Here is a 9,856-nt window from a genome sequence, read left to right as displayed (position 1 = left end):
CTTTAATTAGAGTCATCTAATTAATTTAGGTCCAAATGGAGTTTCACAGGCAAGGGGAAATCCAGATGAGGCATGATAAATAAGCAATACAAATCACTCATTCATCCTATAATTATTAGAAGTTTTCAAAACAAGCCTTACAAGGAGGCTGAGGTCCCCTGTTGTTTCTATCAGAAAAGGAAGAAAAAGCTTCTTTAATCCTCTTATTTTTAAATATATTTCTACAGAAGATGATTAAATGAATAAATATAGTAACCTAAAAAGCTTAGAAAGCAATTAAGAGAGATTTCTAAATTATTTAAAACACCTAAAGCTACTAGAATGATGGAAAATCAAATCATTTCCTTGAAACAGTTCTGGCAATTAGCCTGGATTTCCTGATTATGGAAATGCTGCTCAAGTATTCAATTTAGGAATCTCTAACAAAGGGAATCATTAATCCACCTCAGACATCACATTTCACTGCAGAGATTTGTACTGGATGAGTTTATACCTTAAGTCCAAAATTCAGTGGTATTCTGGTACCAGGTGATGGGTCAGCTGTCTAAACAATGTTTAGCTACCAGTTTCCCATTTGCTTTGGTCCAAATTATCTCTCGGTACACACTGCCCAGTCATCCTGACAGGAAGGGATGGCAGAACGAGTCAAGAATAATTTTTCCAATCTTTCTTTTTTTGAGGCAGCAGAAAGACACAGCTGAAGGGTGCTTTGTTCTTCCAGCTACACCAGCAACACGAGGTGAATGAGATGAGGAGAAGGAATGAGCAACAGAACTGGCTTGTCTCTCTTTGCACCTGACCCATGCTCCATGACTCCCAGGTAGGGCTGCTCACACAGACTATGGAAACAGAGCTACTGCCCCCCAAAAAAGAGCAGAGCTCATGCCGTGGCTTAGAAGGCAAAGCCCTGTGCAAGCGGAAGGACGGAGAGGAGGAGCAGGGCCTCTGCTCTCCCACAGCCACCAGCTCTAGTTTGTCTGTGCTGGCATGTAGTTCACTGCTCTTCATCGAGTTCTTTCAGGCACCTTCTGAAAAGCATCTTGAGACAGCAAACAAACAACTGAATTGGACACAAATTTAGGGAACATGAGGATAATGAAACATTCACAGCAACTTCTGCCATTTCATCCAAACCCATATAGTGGTAAAATCATTCACCCCTCTTGATCTGGTGAGCTCAGACGAACCCCACTTGCAGTTACAGGAGCAGATTACAATAACCTCAGAAGATGGTCATTCAGTTTTTCCAAAAGGCAGGCCAAACAAGTTTTTAGACAGAAGCAATATTTTGGACCTGTTTTTCAACCAATCATTCACTGCAAGACAAAGTTGCAGAGGCTGAAGCAGCACTTCTCTCCTTTAAAGCAACTCTACTTTTTCCAGCTACATTTGCTGGTCTGATAAAATATATTAGTTTCTCCCTATAAATATGGCCTTTCAAAACATCACAGATATACCAAAACTACCACTACAACAACTAATGTGACAGGTTTGTAATCTAAGGAGTAATTTTACAACAAACCGTAAAGGAGGATTAAACCTGTATTTCTGAAGCGCCAATAATGCAGTCACAGCATTTCAGACCGCACAAATGAAGACAATTCAGATTTAAACAGGCAAATGAAGTTATTAGCAAGCAAAATACATTTCCTCAAGACACTATTAGGATGAACTCCAAGCGGTCAAAGCACGGGACAGGATGACTGACTCTGGCTGACCTACACACCTTCCTATCAGGATTCCCAGACACAGGGATTAGGTCAACCGAGGAAGCGCATGGAGGCCTCCGGCAGGTCATTAAGCAGCAGACATTGGCATCTGAAGTGGGCACCTGATATTAAAAAAAACATTGCTTGAAGGCTGCCAGTAATACACGCTTATTTAGGATGAAGACAAACAGGAATTCAGTAGCAACTTTTACAGTTAGAGAACAATGAATCCTGTAAATATTTTCCACTCATTTATTTCAAAACAAATCCACCTAATCTGTGTTCTCATTTTCTGCGTTTGCTCTAGGTTCAGCTCTTCATTTGCTCTATTTTGAGAAACAAACTCTTAAGCAATTACTAGAGGTACCATTTTGAACTTACAATGCTAAATATACACACCGAAGGCAGACTGGACAAGCATAGACTGAACGAGTGGAGGCGGGGGGGTGGGGGAAGGAAAAGCAATTCTGTTGTCACAGAGGCACCCCAAAAGTCAATTTTAGGAAGACAACAAGTTCCAAAACAGATTTTATTCTCGCCTGAAAAGTATAGCAAATAAACCTACTAGAAACAGGGTTTATACAAATTATTTGGCACTACAACAACATAAACCACAGATTCAGATACCAGTTGAGGAGATTATTGGGGTGTGACCACGTAATGAGGATCCAGAACGTGCAAGCATTCACTCACAAGAAACAGAACCACAGGCCTCTCACTCCGGGGTACCCACAAGAAATGATCGCTTTCCCGGGTTAGGTGAGGGCTCACTCAAGGATATATCCAGTAAAGAAAAATAACCACTCACCCAAACGAGGAGGTGAGGCGCTCTCAGTCCCGGGAAGTCTCCTGAGACTGTGTCCCAGCCTAAGGCGAGAGCTCCAGTTCACAGACCCGCTGCTCCGAGACGACCACTCCAAGTGGGGCTTCAAGAGGGACCCAGTTTTACAGCCTGGTCGGATCTGGCTGTGGCCATTACAACATGGTCCAGGAGCTTTTCAGCTTCCCTGGGCACCTCCTTTGTTGAGGACCCTGTCAATCGACTGAGGGTTCCACCCCTCCTGCCCCCCCAGCTGGTGGAGGTGAAGTCACCCTGCCCCGGGGTAGGGGAGGATGTGGCTGTCAGCACCTTTGTACCGCCCTGGATGTGTACTTGGGGACAGGAACAATGGGGCACAAAAGGTGCTAAGGAGCCATCAACTGCCCTATTGAAGGCTCTGGATCTCAGGAGGATGTGCAACTGACACACCTGTGTAGGCAAAATACTTAAGAAATAAAAGCAATGGGTAGAACTGGCTTCTTAAGACCCATGTTCACCCGAGCCACATGCTCCCCCTGCTCCTGGTCTCCCCAGTAGCACAGTAAACCCAAAGAAGTTTTCCAAAATCAAACTTCACAACATAATTTCTCCTTTTTTTTCCCCTCCAGTTTCATACAACAGGGTGGATCTCATCGCTGCTTCTTAGCTTAATCTAGTCAAAGCAAAAAATGCTTCTGTCTTCTCCAGTTGGGCTCTCACACTTGTAGCCATCCCAGGCCTATTCCTGGCTGGGTCTCACAACTGAAGGACCAGCCAAGAAGACATGGCGACATTCCTTCGGCATCACATCACAAATAGTCAGAAAAGGGAAACTACAGGTTTTATATGAAATTTTATGTCACAAACATGGTCTTCAACTGAAATAGAAAGGACCTAAAGGAAAAAGGACAAATTCAAAAGCCTTTCTCCTGGTACAAAGTTATAGATCAGCTTTGAGAAAGCAATGAATGTACCAAACAGCTGGACCTTTAAAATAATTGTAGTTCTTTATGTATTAAAATATTCAAATTATCCAGCAGTCAGCAAGCAGTACCACCCAACCTCTGAGCGTTTCTTCCCACACAGACCCTCTTCGTCCCATTTAGGTATTTTTTGTGTTTTCTGGATGTCAGGTAACTGCTCCTCCAGTGGGGCTAGCATCTAGAAACGGGGCAAGTATCTGGGAAGCCTTGCTAAATGGCCACTTTGCACATACAGACCAACCCTACAAGGGGTGCACAGGCCAAGACAGATAGCTGTATATATATATATATTTGTATATATAAAAACAAACACTTCCACCACTATAATGTATTGTGTTTGTGGATCCACATGCACTGGTCCAGATTTTTAAAGTCACTTGGGCGTTTAACTTGGCTATTAGGCATTTAACAGATTGGCACAAAGCAAGACTGAGTCACCGCATATACTGCAACAGGGAAAACTGTCTAGATTTTATTTTTTAATTAAGACATGCAGCACAGGACATTAAAGCACAGTCCTGTCTGCTTGTGTGAACCTTTTGAGTTAACCAGAGCTAAACTATAATAACAACAGCTTTATTAGCACACAGAAACTGTACTGGGCAGGTATTGGGTATATGTGTTATCTTTTAATTCACATTCTTCCAGATAGGTAAGAAGCTTCAGTTGGATTTTTAGAAAGAGGCATTACATACTTGGCATTGCATTAGTATTATCAGCGTGTGCCTACAACACTTGAAAAATAAACCTTTAATTATGTCCAGTCATGATTTACAGATACACTCCTTCAAATAGAAACACCGTGTTAATTTTAAGACAACTCCTTTCTTATGTCCAGATCTGATTTACAGTTAATTTCCTTCAAATAAAAATGTATGACGCAGATTTCCATTTGCTTTCTGCCAGAAACTTCTATTTTTAGATGCAGGGCCATTTCATACTCCTTTAATAAGCCTACCACTCCTATATAGCAAATGATGCCCTTGGTAAGGGCTGACACATTCCATTAGATAAATAAATCCTGCAGAATTGCTGACAAAATTACATCAACATTGATAAGAACAGCAATGTGTTTGGACCTCCTACTTGATACAAGTCTGCTAAAGATAATTACTTTTTTTTTTTTCCCCCAGTTGTCATTTTTATGTGTGGAAATAAACCAGAAAAAAAGCAGCAGCTCTCTGGGTACACTCCGTATTGCCATATTGGAACCAAATTGCTCTGACACACAATGTCCTTCTGCATCTGTCAAGTTGGGGTTGCTCTTGAACCCTTCACCAGTTCCCATTTTCAAGGCACAAGGTCCCGGGTCACCAGCGTTGCCCAGTATTGTCTCCACTTACACCTCTGCCCTTCCCTCATTTCCTCACCTCCCACTCTGTGCTCTGCCCAAATTACTGATGTCTGACTCTCTTGGATTCTTCATCCACTCTCAGCTTTGAACCTTCTTATATCCCACCCATGCCAGTAGAAACAAACCCTCAGCCAGTATCTACCAAATATTTTCCCTCCATCAAGAGCACCCAGAAAAGTCCTGTTCTATAAAATCCTTTACTGTTAAAGATTATGGGGATAAGTAGGAAACCTGAAATGACACATACCATGCCTTGTGTCTGGCGTACATTTGGTAAACATACCGACAATATAGATAAATATTTTGTTAGCTAAAGGAAAGTACTGAAATAGTTTTCTTGTTTTGCTTTTCTTTTTCCCAAAGTGACAAAGCTGGGTTTAGTTTTTCAGTAAAAGTGAAAATTTGGCACACATTTTACGCATAAATACGGGTTTTCTCCTTTCCCTTCCCTATCTCAATATCAAGTCAAATGGAATTTTCCTGATTAGGAAAAAGCAGTTTTTCTATTTATCTTGTCTTCGTAATGGCCTGTGTTTTATATTTTATGAAATAATGACAACTTCAGAAACATCTATTTGAATAGATAACGTGAGAGGAACACACACTTACTGCTCTTCCTGAAATTAAACAGCTTATTATCCGAAGTGTGGAAACACACACACAAAAAGGACTTAGTTTACTAATTTCATTCTCCAGGAGGCCTCTGCAACACGAGGAATGTCAGAGCTCAGCGGAGAGCACGCAACTCAAATACCGTGTGCCAGTGATCTGTGACGCTCCTTGCTGCGAACTTCTGGGAAAGCATCAACTTCTTCAACAACTTCTGGTAAGAAGATTTTCTTGTATTAGCTAAATGATTTTGAGTTATTTGAAACTATGAATATTTGTCGAAATGTTTACATTACTGAGCAAATGTTAGGTAAATTCCATCCAAACAATGAAGCAACTTCCAGCAATGAGTAACAGAAATAGTGCCTCCCTTACATATTTACTTCACTAAATGTCTAAAAGTGATCTCACAATCAGGTATTGCAATGAAAAATAAAAGACATTGGGAGGAAGAAAACATTTGGAACAAAAACTGTTTCACGATAAAGTAGATAATGTCTGTGTAGGAAGAGAGACTTTGTACTCAATTTCATTTCTCATGGATGTTCCCAATTATCTATTCTTCTCAACACTTCCAAATTATTTCCTGCTTTGACAAAACAGAACTATTTTTAGATAATTTCTCAACTCTGGAAAAATGTTTTAAAATAACACTTGGAAAGCCAACTAGAATGAAAAATAACTCCCCCCTCCCCCCCGCCTTAGCCTAACTGGCACTATCAAATATTTCCCACTTAATTTAAAATACTTCCATAAACTGAGAAAACAAGATTCTGGAAATAATTTTACTTAAAATAATGCACAATTCTGATTGAATAGGAAGTCCTTCAAGAACACATATGCAATCTCCTTCACATTAATGACCAGCTCCTTCAAAATCACCTATTACAGAACTGTAAGTGTTTAAAATTAAGCATTAAATGAAGAGTTTTGTCAAGGATACCGTTATATAAGCACATCCTTACTATTACGTGGGTTAAAGTTGGAGAACATGAGTATAGAGTATGCAGAAAAAGAACTGAGTTTTACCAAGTTTACCATGAGTTTAACTAAGGAACCTATTAGATTACAAAAATACTGTTTACTTATTTTTGCCATATGACATTTTCTTTATTTTCTCCAGGAGCAGTAAAAGCTGAAAGAAGAGTGTCACCTCTGCAGCTTGCACGGCCTTCTGCAACGCTGAATATTTTTTCAAAGTCAGTGCCTGAGATTTTTGCTGGCTGCTTACAACTGATACACACCACATCTCAAACCAGACCTCCAGCTGTCACGGAGCTACAGAATCTTGTGTCAGCCCCACATTGCCAGAGGCCTTCTAGATATGTTGAAGGAATAGTGAAATTTAAATGATTGAAAAGTCTTCCTTTTCTAAAACAAACAAACAAAAATACAGGTCATGATCTAAAGCGTTAACAATAATGGTGTGTGGGATTTAGGAACATTACTTTCAATAACTATGAGGTTTGCATTAGGGTTAAGTAAGGTTATGAGAGACAATGAGGAAGCAGTCTCCAAAAATTAGGCCAGAAAACAGCAACTCAGTACCCTGGCTGCAGAAGCCAGTAGAGGATTTCCACCACTGCTGTCCGGCTGTGGGCAAATCCCCACCTCACATTAAAAGAGTTGGCTTGAGCAACAGAATTTCACTGTGGAAGCTGCTACATCAAAGCAGCAGGTGGAAGAACAAACTACAAGGAAGGTAACGCATGGCATGACCCATGTCCTGCCATAGTTGTTTCTCATCCTGCAAAACAAATAATACTACTACTTCCCAACCTCGACACGTGGCAGAGTATTGCTGAAGCACTGACACACAACACTAGTAACTCAAACTGCATTTGGCAAAGAGACTGAATTTCAAAGAAAACTCTCTCTTGGGAGAGGGAGCTTCAGGAAACAGTCCCAACTGATATCATTTCCCAGTGCTGACACCTTACTGACATAATACCAGGATGAAGCTTTCTTTTACTGCCACATCTGGTATCCTCTTGTGAATCTAAATTGAGCAAAGAGGTCACCTTCTGTCCACGCTTCCTACTGCTTTTCAAGCACAGGCAGCAGCAAAGTTCTTGTGAGCAAAGACACTTGGATCAGATTATGCTGGATGGAAAGCGGTATAAGCAACACTGACTTTGCAATAGATCAGCTAAGGAACAGTCACAAAATCCACCCTAGAAGAGCAGTAACAAACAAGAGGGCAATAATGGAGAGCTTGGAAAGACAGTTAGCAAGGCAAACGTGTCCAGCCTTTAGAGAGGACTCAGGGAAAAACACTATCCCCTGAAAACACCAGAGGTGTTCTGTGTAGCACCTAGAAGTCTCTTGTTTGACTCCAGCCTCAGTCCAGTCATACTTAATTTCTGAAATCACCATAGCAGTTTGCTATAAAATGTCCCCAAATCCATTTCTAGATTGTTAGAGCTTTGAACTTATTCACCTTCATACTGAAATAAAGTAATAAAACTACCTGATAAAACATGCATGCTATAAATCCATGCACCTAGGTCACAAATGAAACTGTAATGGCTAACAAAAAGGGGATTGAGTTTAAAAAAACAGAGGACAGGCTGGCACAGGACTTTGGCTAGACCTGAGATTGTGCCAATAAAATGTCAATATACTTGATCATAACAGATAAGGTTGTTCCTTCACTCAGTACTGAGCAATCAAGCTTCAGGTCAAGGAATTACCAGTAATCTACAATGATAAAATACACATGGGATACAGGAAAGGGGAAACTCTGTATCTTCACTCTCCTCCACCTGCAATTTGTTTAAAATCCCTTACATTTCAGTCATCTCCATCTATCGCCTCCCAGAAAACCAACTCAAACCAACTCTTAGAGTGCCATTCTGCCTTAGAGAGCCACCAGATCTCTTAAGTCAGATTCTACTTACTCTCAGCCTTCAGTAACTTCAGACTTCTCCAAAATACACGCTGCATCATTATAAAAGGATGTCACATTCATTATTTGACATGTGATCATTTCAATGATTCTGCCAACTACAGTAATTCTTCACGTTTTAAAAAAAAAAAGTACTTTAATATTTAATACGTAGGAAAACTGAGGATACCAAGACACTTTGTAATCAGCCATGTATTTATCAATCACCAGCAAAAGTCTTTGAGTGTGAATCTCCCAGGTATAAACCACATTTTCTATTTGCACACCCAGCATTGTAGACCTCCCTGCAGTTGCAATAATACTCAAAATTTGTGCGGAAGAAAGTCATCTGAGTGTGAAGTAAGTGAAAAGTGAAAGCCCAGTCATATAGTCACCTCTGATTTCAGATTAGTGGCTGCTTTTGTTGCAAAGCAGAGATCAGCCTTGAAATTTATCTACTAAGCAGGGATCTTCAACTTAGAACATAGATGGAAACAAAATGTGTAGCTGGGAAACCAGAAGTCTTGGTCACCTCTTGCTTGTAGGGCACCATTTGGGAACATCAGTTTATGTTGAAATTCATATGAAGCAGTCAGCTCCGCTGGTTTGCACCTTTTTTTTTTACTGTAGTCTGGACATTGATATTGAGCAGGATGAACTCTCTTTAGCCATTTATTGCAAGTCATGATATCATTGACCCTGCATGATCACCAACTTCTGTCATAAGTTCTGATGAGAAACCAGACAAAGATGTAGGTCTGATCTAACCGTGGCCATAAACGTAGTGGGAATTTAACAAAAAGTCCTACTTTTAATTGTGTCCAGGAGCCTCCAGTGACCTTTTACAGGGATAATCAAAGGTGAAATTCGACCCAGAACAATTTGCTTTTTAAGTTGCATTCAGACATCAAGACGATTAATAAATACCACAGAGAAATCAACATACCCCTAAACTCTGGACTAGTATTTTGAGTCTTCCAAAAGTATCTCATCATATACATTGCTGAACAGCTTTGCATCCAGCTCTTGCTCTCCGCTTTCATTTCATGCTCTTTTTAGACTGCATCCACCCTTTAAGTCTTTAAAAAACACCTGGCTACATCCATCCATCCATCCATCCATCCCCTTTGCCATTATTTCTTACATAATCAACACCACAGCAGCAGATGCGCAGCAAATCATAAAGCCAGGCAGTATAAGAAGGGAAGCCGATTTAATTTTAAAACAAAACTGATTTTATTCACTCACACCCTCATACCCACTTACTCACAAGCACCAGGATGTTTGTATCCAAGTAGTTTGTGCAAAATTCAGGTGCCAAGTCTCCCAAATCCAAGAGGTCTGTCTAGGACTCCTTGTGACAATGCAGAGAAAAAGGGACACCAGCTGCTGAGTTCTTACCACCTTGGGCTCTTCTTAGGCTGGTTTTGGATAGGCCTTTTTGTACCCTTGGGGAATAGCCAATAATCAGTCTGTCCATCTTGTCCTGCCTCAAGAGGCATCAGGATTTGCTCG

The 9,856-nt window shown here is 40.6% G+C and overlaps 1 long non-coding RNA gene across 1 annotated transcript; it reads left to right on the top strand.

Moving 5' to 3' along the window:
• Window positions 1-2,391: 2,391 nt before the first annotated feature.
• Window positions 2,392-6,767, top strand: LOC110357945 (uncharacterized). The gene is made up of 3 exons (XR_002411955.2): window positions 2,392-2,468; window positions 5,542-5,671; window positions 6,578-6,767. It is a non-coding gene; the product is annotated as an uncharacterized LOC110357945 (long non-coding RNA).
• The last annotated feature ends 3,089 nt before the right edge of the window (window positions 6,768-9,856 follow it).

This window comes from Columba livia, chromosome 4 (assembly GCF_036013475.1).
Source record: "Columba livia isolate bColLiv1 breed racing homer chromosome 4, bColLiv1.pat.W.v2, whole genome shotgun sequence".
Lineage (NCBI taxonomy): Eukaryota > Metazoa > Chordata > Aves > Columbiformes > Columbidae > Columba > Columba livia.
The sequence above is the reverse complement of the archived record's forward strand: the minus strand, read 5'-3'. Positions and strand labels throughout refer to the sequence as shown.